A 17,839-nucleotide genomic window follows, 5' to 3' on the forward strand; every position below is an offset into this window, starting at 1 on the left:
TATATATATATATATACACACACGCGCACACACACGCACACACACACACACACACACACACACATAGGGAGCCAAAAAAATGTGTATACATTTTAAGAAAGAAAAAGACTGTATTAAAATTGTAATACTCAATATATACCAACAACAAAAGATGAATACAAGGTACATTTGACTTCTGCAATTACAAGAGGTGCTCAAAGTGGTTACCATCAGCCTCCAGACACTTCTGATTACATTGCTATCAATTCAACTTCGAAAAGTAATTCAAAGATAACATCTCCTGAAATGTCTATACCTTTTTGGTACCCCTGGTATATGATCATATATCTATATATCTATAGATATAGGTATATATGATCATAGAGGGTGAGAAGTCCCACTGATGGCATAAGCCTCGGTCTGAGTCTGAAGGCTTGAGACTCAACGGGCCAATGTCTAAGGGCAGAAGTTGGATGTCCCAGCTCAGGCAGAGAGCAAATTCATCCTTCCACCTCCTTTTTGTTCCATTCGGGCCCTCAAAGAATTAGATGATGCCCCCTTGCATTGCTGAGACCCATCTTCTTTACTCAGTCTACCAATACAAGTGTTACTCTCTTTCAAAAGTACCCTCGCAGGCATGCCCAGAAATGATTTACTAGCTATCCGGGCATCCCTTAGCCCAATCAACACACAAAACTACCCATCACACCTTGATTTTTGTAAAGGTTTATAATTCTATGTATTAAATCCCTTTGTGCTTGAAACACACAGAGTGTTTTCCATTTCCTACACTCAAACTTGAATTACAAACAGAGTGACACCATCGCTACATCCAAATGTTGAACCTGATGTCTGTCCCCAGCACCAGAGAGCAGAATGGGCATATTGAGTTCAGTGGAGTAGAAACACACACCCACAGACCTAAAGAAAAGATGGGAACTCTTTCTCATCCAGGTATTCTGGGGAGGTAGGTGAAATACGAGATGCCTTTACTGCTTTGGGTTAGGACTCTTGCATGCAATGTGAAATATTTAGGCTCAAGGGGGTTTAAGGTCTTTCCTGCTCTGATTCTATGACTGGGACTGTCATTCACATTTACAACTCATGCTCATAGCTACAGGAATGATGGAGCTGATATCATAGGTCCAAACATACCATGGCTTTTCCAAGATCACACAGGTACTCAACAGCAGGGTGCAGTGATTTTAAAGTATAATATTTTCTCTGATGTTCCTCCTTTCAAACCATAGAGTCTAATTCCCCTCTCCATGAATGTGGGCCAAACTTTGTGACTCACTTCTAACAAACAGAATGTGGTGGAAGTGATGGTGCGTCACTTCCCAATTGAGGTCAAAAAAGACATTACCACTTTTGCTTTGCCTTCTTTTGGATGGCCTGGCTTGAAGGAAGCCAGTGACTATGTTGTGAGGACACTCAGCAGCCTCTAGCGAGGCCCAATGGGGAAAAAACTGAGGTGTCCTGCCACAACCAGTGTAGGGGAGAAAAAAAATCTTCTATCCTTTTAGGTTCTCAGCTGGGGCTCTGTAAAAAGAGACAGATTAATAAGAGGAAAACAGAAAACAGACAGATATTTATTAACATTTAGATCTTATATATATACATGGGAGCAACTGGGGGATGAGTAACTCGAAGAGGTGGTTAGGTCTTGGGTTTACATATCAACATGGGCAAAAACAAAGAAAAAGGGGGTTTGGGCTTCTGAGCCAGTTATGGGAAGGTGATCGGGAAATGTATGGTCAACAAGGGTAAGGTTTGTTATGCAGATTTAAGTCTGTGCCTTCTCCATGGATGAGAATCTCTTGTGATTAAGACTCATCCTTCTCTTCTGGTACAGAGAGGAGACATCCTTAAAAATGGAGACTTTTTAAAATAAATGTAAATTTCCCTTACAAAAAGGAAATGTATGCCCAGTCTGCAGGGCTTCTCCTGTGTCTTCTGTTTCTCAAAATAATCCTTATGGCAAAGAGGCATATGTTGGGATAGCATATTGTAGTCTCCTACAGCCACCATGTGAATGCGCCACCTTGAAGCAGATTTTTTTAGCCTCAGTTAAGACTTCAGATGACGTCAGGCCTGGCCAACATTTTACTGTAATGTCATGAAAGAGTCCTGTTATGGGTTGAATTTTTTATTTTCCAAAAATGATATGTTGAAGTCCTAACCCCTGGTACCTGTGAATATGACCTCATTTGGAGGTAGGGTCTTTGTAGATGGAATCAGGTTAAGATGGTGTCATTGGATGGATCCCATTCCAATGTGACTGGTATCTTTATAAAATGGGGAAACCTGGACACAGAGACAGATGCACACAGAGGAAAGACCATGTAGACACACAACAGGAGAAAACAGCCATCGGACAATAAAGACAGACATTAGAACAACTCATGTACAAACTAAGGAATGCCAACAATTGCAGGCAAATGCCAGCAGATAGAAGAGGCAGAAAAGGATTCTCCCTTACGGGTTTTGGAGGGAGCATGGCATGGCTGACACTTGATTTTGAATTTCTAGCCTCCAAAATTGTGAGACTGTAAGTGTCTGCTGTTTTAAGCTACTCAATTTGTGGTACTTTGTTATAGGAACCCTAGAAAACGAATACAAACCACAGCCATCCAAATAAGCCACTCCTGAATTCCTGAGCTAAGAGATTATGTTAAGATAATAAATGTTTATTGTTGTTTTAAGCCATTAAGTTTTAATACAATGTATTATGCCAAAATGTTAACCAATACTCAGCGCTAGACCAGACTTTAAGCCTTCTGACTCCAGTAATCTTTTCACTATATCAAGCTGCTGTTTATTACCTTTGGGAATAAGAAAGGTCATGGATATTTAGCTTAAATTGCTAATCATGTTTTTGGAGACACTGATAGAACTTTCCACCATGAGGCAGCAAAGTTATCTTCATGGAGGATAGTGGAACTAATCTGACTGGAACTAATCTCACCCAGGTTACTGCTGCCCCTATGAGTTCTTCTACTTCCTTCTAGATGAGGCATCAAGTGAACAGCATTCACTGATAAAATGTAGCAAGGTAGACATTATGTTACAAAGAACATTTACGTAACTATTCAACTACTCTCCAGGTAGAGATGATAGATGGATAGATAGATGAATGGAAGGAAGGAAGGAAGGAAAGGGAGGAGAGGGGAGGGGAGGGGAGGGAAATGAGAGGATGGAGAGAGAAAGGGAGGGGAGGGGGTTGAATGAACAGAGAGAGTCACTAGGAGAAGACACACAAACATAAATAATAGATTTCCATGTATCAGAAAGGTGGAATTATGTCTCATTATCTTTTCTTTTTCAAAGCAAGCTATTGCAATGTTTTTTAACAGTGATTTTTCTCTAGCTTATAAAGAAAACTTTTTTTTTCCCCTCTTGCACCTCAATTTTTTTTTAAATTTAATACACCATTTTTCTGTCTTCCGATAGAGGGGGTAAAAGTATGTATTTACATCTTAATTAATAATTTAAAGTCTCAGTATTGTAATTTTAGAGGTCTTCTGTTTAATGTCGTCAATTTATTGATTACAACTTGATTTAAATGAAATCTCAACATATTTGAAGCTTGAAGAAGAGAAAAATGGATGTGATGTGTTTTGGCCCATAACTTCTCCTCTCAGAAAATAACTAACTCAGTTCAATATAGTTCAGCACGGGGTCCAACGTAAGAGGGGCTGGGGACCAGCACAGTATATCATCACCTGGGCAGCTATAGGATATTATCTTGTAGAAAGCCATTGGAGTCTCAAATCCAACATCACCAAACGTAACCATTCGATTACCTGTTGATTATTTTCCCTCTTAGTTGGTATGACAAAAGCCCACTACTTTCAAAACAGGGAAATACCTTATTTTTTAAATAATAATAACTGCAGAAATTTTCAGCACTTTCTTTAAGCATTCACCATCAACTCCATGGGCACCGAGTGGGCAGAGGGTGCTATTTTAATTTTATTCTTTAGCTTGTGGTTACCATCCAAAGAAGTTCCACATAAACACCATGCCCAGCTTAAGCGTTTGTGTGATCAACATATCCACAGACACGGACTTCGTGAATTCATTCCATCCCCACACAGTTGAAGTTAGTATTGTTTGCTTTTTAATCAAAGCACAGCCGACAGCAAATGAAAATGATAATTTTCTTTGGACCCACCATGTTTTCTACAAAGCCACTATTGGCTGTGATTAAGGGAAGACAAAACTACATGCTGCAGTAGCTGAAATACTCCTGGAATTTATTAACTTCTGTATACATGCTAAGGCCAAATGAGCTTCTTTAATTTCCATAATGAAATTGTTTTTGTAAAGTTAAAAATACTGTAATGAGGCCAAAACGGTGTGCTTTCAGGGGGCTCCCAGGGTGAAACAAATGAGATTTTAGCTTCTCTAATTGGGCATACTGCAAGCTGGCTTGATGCTGTCCTCAACACAGGATGTTTGTTATCCTAACAAAAAAAAAAAAAAGAGGTCTACAGCTGTCAGCGTAATGCTATATGGCTTTTCAGAAGCCAAGCTATCAGAAGGAAGACTGCATTCTCTGGCTGGGACCACCCAAAGGGAGAGATCAAGTAGAGAACAGCACTTCTCTTCCCTGATTAAGAAGTTATTCGGAAGGTAATTTGTTTACAGCTATCAAAGGGAAGCTTTGGAAGCAACTGGGGAGAATTCCCAGAATCCTCTGAAAGAATTTTATTTGATTAAGCAATGAATATGGATATTTTTCTGTCTCCACCTCCCCCACTTTTTTGTCCTCTTATGAATTAAATCTCATTACCTGTCAACACAGGCCTTTGGAGTCTTACTGTTCCTGTAGAAAACAAAAGTTAGGCCCGGTTTGTTGAGGAGGCTATTGCCAAACTCCTCTGGTGAGCTTCCACACTGGGTACCATGGAAACAGCCTATAAACCTCTTTGAGCTTTGGAATGGTTTTGATGTAATATCGTCTTCATTTATTTTTAACCATTACTTTCAGCTACGAAGGGAAGTAAAAGAGAAGGCTAGTCAAATTAATTTTTAGCCACCAGAAGTAAATCAGTAACTGAATTCTTCTAGTTTGTAACGGGCGTTTTATTTGGATATAAATATTCAAAAGGATCCTGAAAAATGAATAATTTTGCAGTAAAGTTTTGCACTATTCAGTTACATTTACTAGGTGCGAGACAAGTGAGCGATTGGTATATTATCAAAATATATGAAAAATTAATAGCATACTCACCAAATAAATTCAAATCTCCTAAATCTAATTATTCAAAGGAATAAATATTTAAAGGATAATGCAAGCTGCTATAGTAGGCTATAATTATGCATTACAGTGGTGAAATGTGCATTTCTAACAGCATAGTTCCAAAATGCTCTATTTGTATTGTTCTAGAGGAGAACATTATAAATCTTCACACAGGAATTAGATGAAATAGATTTTGTTATAGTAAAATTTCTTCTCCTTGCCCCCAACAGATAGCTTCTATTTTAAGCTAATTTGTTTCCAATTTGTTGAAAACATAAAGCAAGTCCACTGTCCTAAAACAAACAAACAAACAAAATGTTCCTACTATTCTCCTTCCTTTTTACTGGTCTTACTTTTCATGTCTTCTTCTTTAAAAAAAAAAAAAAAAGTTTTCAAATACCAGTCCTTTCAGGGACTCTAACCAATCCTATATTTTCAATATGAGTTTAAACGTAAGTGAGACTATTTGGAGGCAAATCTGTCATTTTTAATTTTTGTAAATACAGAACCTAAGTAAAAATCAATTGATCAGTTATGTGCATATACAGAGGGTGCCAAAAAACTGTATGCACATTTTAAAAAAGCAAAAAACTATTCCAATTGTAATACTCAATATTCACCGATAACAAAAGATGAATACAAGTCACATTTGATTTCTGCAATTGCAAGAGGTGCTCGAAGTGGTTCCCATCACCATCCAGACACTTCTGATGACAGTGAACTACTGCTTGAACAACATTAACCAAAGTGTCCACTTGTATGCTTTTTTTTGGGGGGCACCCTCAGTATATTGCAAATACAGGAAAAAAATAAAATTGCAGTTCCAGAATGATGCTAATACCAAAAACCACATATGGACTAAGTATATATGATTGTATTTTATTATAAAGAGTCTAAATTCTGAAATTGTGGGATAACAGCAAAGCTTAGTGGTTAACAGCATAGACTCTGGAGTCCACGAGGTATGGGTTGGGATCTTAAATCACTGCCATTAATTCTATGGCTTTGGGCACTGTAACTCTTTAAGCCTCAGTTTCCTGATCTGTAAACTGATGATCATAAAAACTAAGCTGTAATACCAAATGTGATCATGCACACTGAGGTAGTGGCTGCCTGTTATAAGCTGTCAGTTAATCTAGGTGATAAGGGTGAAGTGATGAAGGTGATGATGGTGATAACAATATTAGCATCGTGGATTTATGCACCACAAAATACTATGTTTGAATAAACCTGAAATGATCTTGATGCCTGAAAACCAGAGTTTAAGGTGATCAGAAGTGGGTACATGTAGAATATATCAGGAGTGCCCAAAAAATGTATACGAGTGGACACTTCGGTCAACATTGCTGAAGCAGTAGTTCGCCATAATCAGAAGTGTCTGGACGCTGATGGTAACTACTTTGAGCACCTCTTGTAATTGCAGAAGTCAAACGTGGCTTGTATTCATCTTTTGTTATTGGTATATATTATTACAATTTTAAAATTGTTTTCCTTTCTTGATGCATATACATTTTTTTTTTGGCCTCCTCTGTATTTTGTCATTCTATTGTTTACAAAGAGGAGCAGAATATGCTACTCCAAAATATGCCTCTTTGGTCAACTGATTATTTTGAGCAGAAAAAAATTGAGGAAAAGTAGATACAAGACAAACTTTTTGCCCTCCTCTTATCTATAAAAACAGAACATAAATTACCCTGTAAGGGTATTCTCCTCTCCCCCCACCACCATTTCCCATACCAAGAGAGGAATAATAACCTTAACACCTGAGACAACATGGCACCGAAGAAGTGTCTACACAAATAAGACTTTCTCACTTACTGAGTAGCCCTTATCTACTATTAGATTCTCCATATATTTACCTTACCACAATTTGCTGCCTCTAGAAGCTCAAAGCCATTTTCCATTTCTTGTCGCTTCTCCACAGATTTATTGTTCTTCTGTTCGATGCTATATAACCCCAAATTCTAACTACTCCTTTGAGTTACTCATCGCTGAGACTCCCACTTGCCTGTGTGATGTACGTGTTGGAAAACTTGTGTTTGTTTTTCGCGTGTTAATCTGTAGTCGTCAGTCCAACTGTAGGACCCAGCCAATGAACCTAAAATGAGTTAGGGGAAAAAGACTGGCCCCTCCCCCTACTACACTTGTTACAAAATATGTTTTAGGTGGGCAGTATGTAAAATTCCTCAGGGTTACAGATGGGAGAGATTGAAGAAAGAGGAGTCAGGAGACTTGTTTAACTAAAAGGAAGAGATGAGGAGATGCAGGCACTGGTGTAGCCACAGACAACCCCGGAAGGACATCTGCTATTAAGAACAACTAGAAGCAGAACTCTGCTATCGAATAATCATTCAACAGAAATCTTCAAAGAGTAGAGACAAGCTTCATATCGTTTGAACTGTCCACACTGGAGCCATACGCATGAATACTTCTTGGAGAAAAGGATCAGTGGAAAAGAGGATAGAGTATGATGTGTTAATAGAAGTCTACCAAACAAACTGTGAGTCTTCTTACCAAACATACCCCCCAAAAATTATGGCTTCTCAAGCCATGAGAGGTTCCAAGAAGCCCAACTAGAGGAATTACCTCATTTCTCTCCTATACCGGAAGTCATTGCATGCCCATTGAATCTTGTGCTTTTTGTAATATTTGACTTGGTCTACTTCATGATGACTCTATTACATAACAGCAAAAATTGCTATATGTGAAGACAAAAACAAGAAAAATGTGGCTAGATTAAATCGAATGATCTAGCTTAAACATGTTACTAATGTTCAATGAACAATTCTCATTAATAATGTTGATCCACATAGTGCCTGGCACTGAAAGTCACTATTTGGTATTAGATCAGAATAACCATTTTATAGCCACTGATACCAATAGTAAACTCATTTAATGGGCTCAAATCTCTTATGGTATGTGGACAACTCAGTTCGCTAACTGACCATTTTGTTTTTAAATACAAAATATGTGTGCGGGGCGTGAGAGGCATGTGTGCACGTATATATGCTTTTAAGAAAGAGATCTATTTATATTTTCAAATGAATTTTCAATTGTGCAAAGCCTTTTGCAACATTTCCACTCATCTCAGACATGAATACTGTAACATGTATGGGCATAGCTGAGGCAAATTTATCATGACAGCAACCAAATAATAAATCTGTATCTCTATAACAAGTTCCATTTCTGAATAATTTCTCTGTCGCACATTATTTTAGTCTGGCAGATTGTGCCATTCTTTCCCCCCCGCCCGCCCCTTTACTTCGGGGTTAAACTGCACTTTCGAATTCACATTATTTTGCAGATAGCATGTCACCTTCACTTAAGTTGCTATAGTTGGCATTTCTCTTCTATCAGTTGAAGCAGTTAATTTACTTGCATTGACCAGCCAACAGTGTAATCTACTACCTGATAATTGCATTCTTTGCAGGCCACCAGGATTAAAGGACAAAAAAAAAAATCTTAATTTTTGCAATTTTATAGTTTGAATTCTTATGATTTGATCTTAAATTCTTTGATTGCTGAGGGACTCCATCATTGGTTGGGGTGGGATTTGTTTTTAAACAAATCACATTTATTCATCTGTGTTATATTTAATATAGGGGGACTCTTTCATGTCCTATTGTAACCGATTCCACAATACTGAAATTTCAAACACAGTAAGATGTAAATAGTATACATTGATAAGAGCTATTAGATAAATTATTCTTCACATACAGGCTGGTTATTCCAAATAAAATCATTTTTGTCATTGATATTAAAAGAATGTAGAACTTTGTAGGAGGAGCAGACGAATACATATTATGCAAAACCAAAATGAGTGTGCTCTAAACTGTGCACATGCAAGCAATTTACTATTGTAAAGCTGGAGTGGAAGGATCGTAGAAACCCACTAATTCATAACAAGAGTAAATATTTCTGTTAATCCAAAAATGTTCGGTAATTTAAACTTGCTAAATGTGAATTTCACAGCTATTTTAGTCTTCTGTAAATAATTACTATTTCTCCTTTTCTCTAGACAATTATAATACCAGAAAATGCTAATTCATACTTATCAAGATAAGATAGAGCTAGAAACCAGAAACATGCCCTGTTCAGTCTGTTACTTTATTTGGGGCTAAGAGACTGCAGTTTTGACAGTGGGGCCATCTGCTACTAACTTTTCTCCTCATCATCATGCCAGTCCAGTCAAAAGCAATTAAACCTGTTTTGCCATTATAATATGTAGATAATGATGATAAATTATAGTTTTAAAATGAGCCTCACATTATGCATACGCTAGGTATTTTCCTTACAGCTACTGATATAAAAGATATTCCTGTACTTGTGAAAAAAACTTTTGGCTATTTTATTAATGATGTTAGCTCTATAATGAGCTACCTACCAGGATATTTTGCAGGCACAGAGCCTAGCAGTCATTATAAATCTATTTATATCCCAGCAAGATGTTTCTCCAAGTGGAGAGCAGAGCCCTAACATTCAGCATCGCCGTTGAACAAAATATATTGCACACACGGCTCTGACTTGCTATGTTTTATTATGTCACATAATCAATAAAAGGCATAAATACCACAAATAAAAAGTAGCAGGAAGAAAATGCTATGGCTCTGGCACAACATGGGGTTACGCAGTCGAGAGAAGATGAGGCTTAATGATTTCCAGGAACAAATACAAAGCTATCATTCTCGAGGCAAGACATACATTACCTCTGATTCCCATCAAAAAATGTTTGGACTTTTTCCAACGTAGAAACTACAAATAAGCCAATGTTCTAAAATGGTAACTAATATCAATCTTTTTTAAGGCATGGCAATGGGGATTGCCATATTGGACAAGTGTGCTATTTGTTTGGTTTGGCTTTTCAAATTTGCAGCTGCTAGCATAATTATTTTTTTCTGAAGATTTGTTACAATTTTGTTTCCACCTTTTAATTATATCAAAAAGAAAAAAAGAAAAAATAAGGAATACAGCAAATGCCTTGAATATCTGGGAAATTCCATTAAAAACAAAACAAAACTGGGTTGTGGTATCGCAGCCCAAATCACAGCTATTTAAGATATTTAAGATGCCGCACTTCTACAGTAGGTAACTAATGTGGCTTTGCTAATTGAGAATCACAGAATAATTGAAGCCCTTCCTGTTCTGTTTCCTGCCATTCTTCCCTCCAGCAAGAAATCACTTGGCACGGTAAACATGTATTAATTATGGATATCCAACTTTCTAATTCTGTTTTTTTTTTTCATCCAAACACAGACTAATGATCATGGGGAGAAAGAAAGGAACAATTTTGTCTGAAAGAAAAGAAACTCTTAGCAACATTGGAAAAAATGTTTCGCCTAACAGTAGTTCATTACAGCCTATCTTTTTCATTACTATGTAGCACTCATAAATAAGTCAGGGGGAGGAGGAACATGGAAAGATGAGAAACTCACCAATTATATTTGCCACGATGCTATATAAATGGATCCAGCTTACTGATAGATTTTAATAGGTCTTCTCCTGACCTACACTGGGAACAGGAATCTCAATTGCAGCTCATCATCCATTTGCAGGGAAAGGCATTACTCATCACGACTCAAGCAAGGAGATTTCACACCATTCTTTACATCATCATTTTAGGTCATACCCTTCACATTGCAGCGTGCTTCTCCAGACAAATGTGAGTAGCAAGCACTTTCTCAGAGCACACAAATTGCCAACTGCAGTAAACAACAGTGTGGGGGTCTTCCACTTTCACTCTCTTATTTATGGCATGGAGTCTTTTGGCAACAGTCAAGTTTTACAGCATGGGAGATGCATGGTCAAATTCTTACATTGGGGGAAATACTTCAAAGCTTAGAGAAACAATGAGATGGCTTCCCCGCGTTTCCCCATTGGTTTAATGAAATGTGTGTTGTGAGTTAAACATATGCACATAATGGTAAAAAAAAAAAAAAAAAAAAGTATTTAATGTGCCAGAAAACAGCTTTTGCAATGCACCATTTAAATATTCTAATATTGGCCTTAGTAGACAAAGTGGGAAGGGGAGGAATATAATAAGATAAGAAAATAAAAAAGAAGGAAAGAGGACCAACAGGGAGGAAACCAGAGGGAATTTCAACTAATATGAAGAATGTAGAATGGCACCCTTGTCTGCACAGCTCTGAGAGATGACTATCAATAAGGAAGGCCGGGGCTGCCCAACTTCTCCTTCAAATGAGGCTGTGGGAAGAGCTGCGAGGACGATGGATACAGCCTGAGACTCTCCCACCTCCACCAGCTGTGTCATCTTATGTTTTTCCCAGAGCCTCTATTTCTTCCTTGGTCAAGTGGCAACATCCAGGGCCGGCCGAGTGGCGCGATGGTTAAGAACTCGCTTGGGATGCCAGAGGGCCCCGGTTCGGATCCCACATATGAGGGCCAGTGACACTGCCCTCCACAGCTAAGATGCTGAACAACACCTCAACCTGGAGCTGGGCTGCCGTGAGTCGCCAGCGATGGCGTAGGCTGCAGCCCCTGTGGCAGTGGGTTGCCATGGGCTACCGTATGTAGCCAGCAGCCAGCGTGAGCGGCCAGCAGCCGCAGTGAGCGGCCGTCCAGAAGCCGGCGACTGATCTGCCTTGCCAGGGAAGAGCGCATGATGGTGCCAACTTGGGCCAGTGAAGCAACGTCCTCCACAACTAGATTGAAGAACAAGACGACAGCAACTTGTCTGTTCCCCTTCCCCCAATTCCCCATCACTGTTCCCATCCCCCCAATTACCCAATAAAAAAAATCTTTAAAAAAAAAAAAGTGGCAACATCCAGCTATCGAGGCTGAAACAAGTATCACATAAAAGTATCTACTCATGCCCCCTGCTAAAGTGAGGTGCTTGCTAAGAAAGGGCATTCGTCATGATCACTTCTTAGACCCTGCATTTATTTCCGCTTAAAAATGTTTTTGCTGATTAAAAACATTGCACATCATCATCATGGGAAATATCTGCTTCTGGTTCCCACTCTCATACAATGTTTTATCCTCATAGTTAGTGATTCCTCTGCACAAAAAGACCTCTACCCCTCCTGCCCTCTGGGCAATCCGGAGAGCATAATCTCCAAGCCCGTGGTTCTCAAACTTGGCTGCACATTAGAATCACCTGGGATGATGATGATGATGATGATGATGATGATGATGATGATGATGATTTAAATACATAAGAATGTTACAGACCCCGATTCATGATCTGGGCTAAGATTTCAGGAAGCTATCCAGGTAGTTCCAATGCACCGCTGAGGTAGAGCCCAGGGCTTCATTCTGGGAGTAGGCCAGACAGGGGAGCAAGCAGAGGTGCTGCGAGTCAACGGTAAGTCTCGGCTTGCTGGTGAGCATGGATCCCCTTCGCTTTAGTTTCTGTTTTGAAAGGAATGAAAACATTTCCTACTCTGGCATTTGGTACACAGTATCTTTTAAAACCAGTCCCAAGCCAGCTAAATAAACATAACGTATTCCATTTTCCCCACTTGGCCTCTTCATTCTCATTAGCAGCTGCCAATGTGTTACCATATTTCTATTTCCCTTGGCAGAGAAGGCGGATTGTTCCCGGAGGAATATATGCCAATCAAGGAGATGGCAAGGACGGTATGTGGGTCATCAGCGTCCATCAGCATCCTTCCCTGTGCCCACACCAGAGCATACATTTGTCCTCCACGTGACCTCACACTCCAGCTCCTGGGTCACACATCTATCCCCACGTTTGGTTTCTTCAACTTGGACATCAGGCTGCTCTGCCTTCCCATAATTAACTGTTTTTCTCAAAATCCTGGGAATACAGTGAGTGTCTCCTTAGTATTCAATTATAAATATGTAGTACTTCATTAATACCATATTAAAAAAAATTAATCCTCAACAAATCTTTTAGTTAAATCCTTTTCTAGAAATGAAAATGTAACTTGACTGAGATTACACCCAAGCCTGATTTACCTGAAAGTTAATCTTACTGTGCGCTAGAAATTCGGTTAATTCTTCTAATACTCCATTCAGGGGGAAATTAAACTACCCGCCCACTCTTTTTATCAAGTACATGAAAACACTGCTTTGTGTTGCTGCCTCTGTACCGTTCTACAGCAGCAGTTGGCTGATAAACACTAATCCAGCTCTGTTGACATCAGTCAATGATGCTAGTGCCAAACAAAATAGTCAGCAACGGAAACACGCTGTATGAATTGCTGTTGTATCAAAATAGCCATATTGATTTCAACTCTGTTTTACAAAGAAAAGCTGAAAAGGGGTTTCCAAGCAGAAAGCAGGAGGGAAAGAAGCAAGGGAATATTTCACTTAAAAAAAAAATGTTTGCATTGGAGCATACTAATTTAGAACTGATAGTTGAATCCTACCCTCCTCGCAATATAGTTTTTCTTTTCTTTTTTTTTTAAGGTTTACAACCTATATAAAAAGGTTAGCAAGGTCTTTTGGTCTGTTACTGTGGCAACAGTCATCCTCAAGACACAGCATAACTAATAAGTTAACTAGATGCACCTAGCTCCAACCACCTAGCATAAACTGTAAAACTAAACTGCTGAGAATCACTGGCAGCTATGCTGAGGGACGAATGGTGCAAACTGGTACACTAGGGAAGCCGGTAATCCAATTTAGAAGTGCAGATTCTCATTTCAGTTTCATTGGCATGTTCATTTTGAACTAAAGGGATTTGAGCAGTAATTCTATAAACAACCAGCACTTAGAAATCAGAGGCAACAAGATTCTCTAGAGGTATAATTGCTTTTAAACCAGGCAACCTGAAATTGTGTCTGCCTGGTGTAGCAGGGAGAAGGGGGAGAAATATCTCAGCTGGGAAAAAGGGTGACTGGCCAAAGAACACTGCAAACTGGGCATGGCGTGGGCATCTCAATATCCCCATGATGTTGAATCACATTAATTCAATAAAATTCAACAAGGAGTTTTGTGGCATTGCGATTTTATTAGGCACTATACATTTTACATAAACTAAATTTTGTAATTCAAATTCTGTAATATCAGGAGAACTAATTATTCAAATAAGACCTAGTTCAAATCACAGGTGTGCCATCTTAGCATCTACAGCAGTGAAAACTTTGCTAGGTAACATCATCTAATGCTAGTTACATCAGCTCTAAAATGGTAATAATTGCGTCTACTTCATAGGTTATGGTTATCTAATGGAATAGTCCGTATATTTATCACAGTTCTCAATGCTGGTCCTCAATCTTAGTAACCTTTAATCTATCTATCCTTTCTGTTCATCAGAAGATCAAAGAAAGGTTCTATTGCCCACAGCAATACGAGTTATGTACAGGCTTCTTCGCCAGAAGGAAAGTACTCCAACAGAAGGGGGAAAAATGATGTGTAAAGTTATCATTCCTGACTATTTCAGGATAGGGAGCTATACACAATTAGAAACATTCAAAGACTTGAAGATCTAACAAAGGGTACTTAAATTAAGAGCTTTAAAAGTTGTCTTTATGAATTAAATAATAATAATATAATAGCAAACCACTCTAATCAGGACTTTGCCCCCTCTACTGTACCTTGTCAGTGTTACCAAAGACCTCCCTGTGGCAGCACATTTATTATTCCCTCCTTCATGCTGCCCTTTTGGCTCTTGGCTTCTAGAGAAGCACATTCTCCTAGTTTTTGTCCTATGTCATTAGTCACGGCTCAGCTGGTTTCTCATCTTCTCCCTAACCTTACTGATTTAAAGTGCCTCAGAGCTCAGTCCCTGGTCCTCGACTTCACTTGTTCTCACTCTTGGCTATTCTTGTGGATGTTAATGTCATGTGTATGCTGACACATCTTCCATTAGTGTCTCTAGCCTTGACTTCCCTGAACAATGGGCTTCCTAGAACTCCATATTTCCACTTTGGCATCTAAAAGACATCTCAAAATCAACATGGTGAAACAACTGAACCTCTCATAGACCTCCAAAACCTGTTCTACCTACGTCTTCTCCATTACAGTTCACGGCAATTCCATCCTTACATTACAGACACCTTGGACCCCTCCTTTCACACTTCACATCCAATCTTTTCAGCAATTCTGTTGGCTCTACATTCAACATACATCCAGAATCCAATCACTTCTCACCACTTCCTCTGCTACAACCTGTGTTAGCCACCAATACTGCTTCCTGAATAACTGCATTAGCCTCTGAATAGGTCTGTTTTCACCTTTGTCCTTGATGGTCTATTTTTATCCTGTCAGAGGAATTCTTTTAAAATATAAGTCAGGTCATTCCATTCTTCTCTTCCAAACCCTGTAATAGCTCTCCATTTTATTCAGATGATAAGGTCCCACATTGTCTGACCCCTCTCACCCTCTAACCTCATTCCATACTACTCAACCCTTAATTCATTTCTCTCTAGCCATTCTTATCTCGTCATTTCTAGAATGTTTCAGGCATGCTCTTTAGGACCTTTGCTTTAATTGTTCCCACTGCCTTCCACATACATGAATCAGAGAACAGGGTTAGATTTCAACTAATATAAGCCATTCTGAGCATGCCATTTAGCTGGTGACAGCCATTTGTCCTGGGCTGGCAAGCTTCTCCAGTAAGACTGATGAAGACCTTCACTCCACACTTGAAGGTGAGTTTCTCTCTTACTTGAACAAGAAAGCATGAAGCCTAGATTGCCACTGGCAACCATTTTGCAACCATCAAGAGAAATACCCTTCTCAGGGAGTCAACGTTAAGGACCAGATTAGAGAGACAGAAAGAACCCCGGTCTTCAATGACATTTTGAGTCCCAATCATACCAAGGCTTTAACCCATCCCATCCCTGAATTTGCAGTTATGTAACATAGGAAAGTCTTTAATGTTTAAGCTAGGTTGAGTCAGGTGTCTACTACTTGTAGCCAAAAGCATTCTAAAAATACAGAAGTTAACAGACTAAGGATGTCACATATGAAAAATAAAACTTAGGGTTGAACCAACCATGTCTTCCAAATTTCACTAATACTTAAACCTTGACTACTGGAATTACCTGACATCCATTAAATGGAAATAGTCATTCATATGCCATGTAATATCTCTACAATTAAATTAACAATTTTAAATCATAAAATACTACATAGGTATTAATCACATTTGATCTTTGAGTGTTTCATCCTGAAGCATCAAATAAACGTTATTGAAATTAAAGTTTACAAGGGCAATCCAGACTAATAAACAACTTACCTTAGTGAAGTCATCCTTTATTCCTCCTTCCTTTCCTTCACATTCCACATCCATTCCATCTGGAAATCCTACAGCTCTACCTTTGAGATTCAAATATACTGGGACTCCTAACTACCCCCACTGCTGCCGCCATAAGCCGAGTCTAAGCCACCATCTTATACATTAGCTTCCCATCTGCTCTCCTTGTTTACATCCTTTCCCTCCAAAGTCTATTTTCCTCACAGAAACCAAAGAGAGCCTTTGAATACATAACATGTCACTCTTCTCGACACCTTCCCAAGCTTCCCATCTCTCCCAGAGTAACAGTCCAGGTCCTACTCCCTCTGTGATGACATCTCCTCCTTGCAATCCCTCCTTACTCTGCTTCTGTGCCACTGGCCCGCGTGTTCTTTCTTAAACACCAAGCGAGCTCTTGCCTCCTGGCTCTTGCCCCACTGTTCCTCTGCCTGGACCATCCTTTCCCAAGATGTCCACTTGGTTCCCTCTGTCAAGTCTCTGCTTAAATATCTTATCAGTGGGACTCGCCCTCATCATCCCACATAAAACACCAGCTTCCATATCACCATCTCTCATTACACCATTACCCCTCTTATCTTGATTTACTTTTTTTTATAAAATAGCTGACATATATTTATTAACGTTTCTGTCTATTGTCTACTTCCCCCAGCTAGAGTGGAAGCTCCATGAGAGAAGGGGTGATATTCAAAACACTGCTTTATCCCTAGTACCTACAGCACTCTAGTTGTTGAAGAAGGAGAAATAAAGCGAAGCTGAAGTAACAGAATACAGTATGAGCTGTGTTGTTTTGAATGTATTTGATTGCATAACCAGACTTCCAGCCTCTTGGGAGAAAGGGGCGCATCCCCAGTTTGCAATAAAGGGTTAATTCAGCAGGCTTGAGGTGCACTGCACACTCCAAATAAGAACTGGCCCTCAACCAGATTTGGGGAAATAACCTGTAAGGCTTTGCAATATCCTAGCTGATAGAGTGTCTTTACGTACTGGAGACTTGCTCTACGCCAGATAATTTATGCTAACAATGTGGCTTATGGCGAGTGTTTGTTTTTGTTTGCCTTGAGTTCCCTACCCCATTGTGTCAACTTGATCTCTGAAGGTGTGGGGGCTGGAGACTGAGTCGCTAAGGTCAGCCATGCGGTGCTCCATGCCTACCTGACTGACCCTCAATAAACGCCTTGGACATCAAAGCTTGGTTGATCCTCCCTGGGTGGTAACAGTTCACACATGTTGTCGTACATCAATGCTAGGAGAACTAAGCACTGTTTGTGTGATTCCACTGAGAGAGGACAGCTGGAAGCTTGAGCTAGTGTCTCTTGGACTGTGTGCCCTATGTGGCTATTTCCTTTGCTGATTTTAATCTGTATCTTTTTTTGCTATAATAACCTTTAAGGGCAAATATAAAAGCTTTGATAAGTTCTGTGAGCCCC

Source organism: Hipposideros armiger, unplaced genomic scaffold (assembly GCF_001890085.2).
Source record: "Hipposideros armiger isolate ML-2016 unplaced genomic scaffold, ASM189008v1 scaffold_63, whole genome shotgun sequence".
Classification (NCBI taxonomy): domain Eukaryota; kingdom Metazoa; phylum Chordata; class Mammalia; order Chiroptera; family Hipposideridae; genus Hipposideros; species Hipposideros armiger.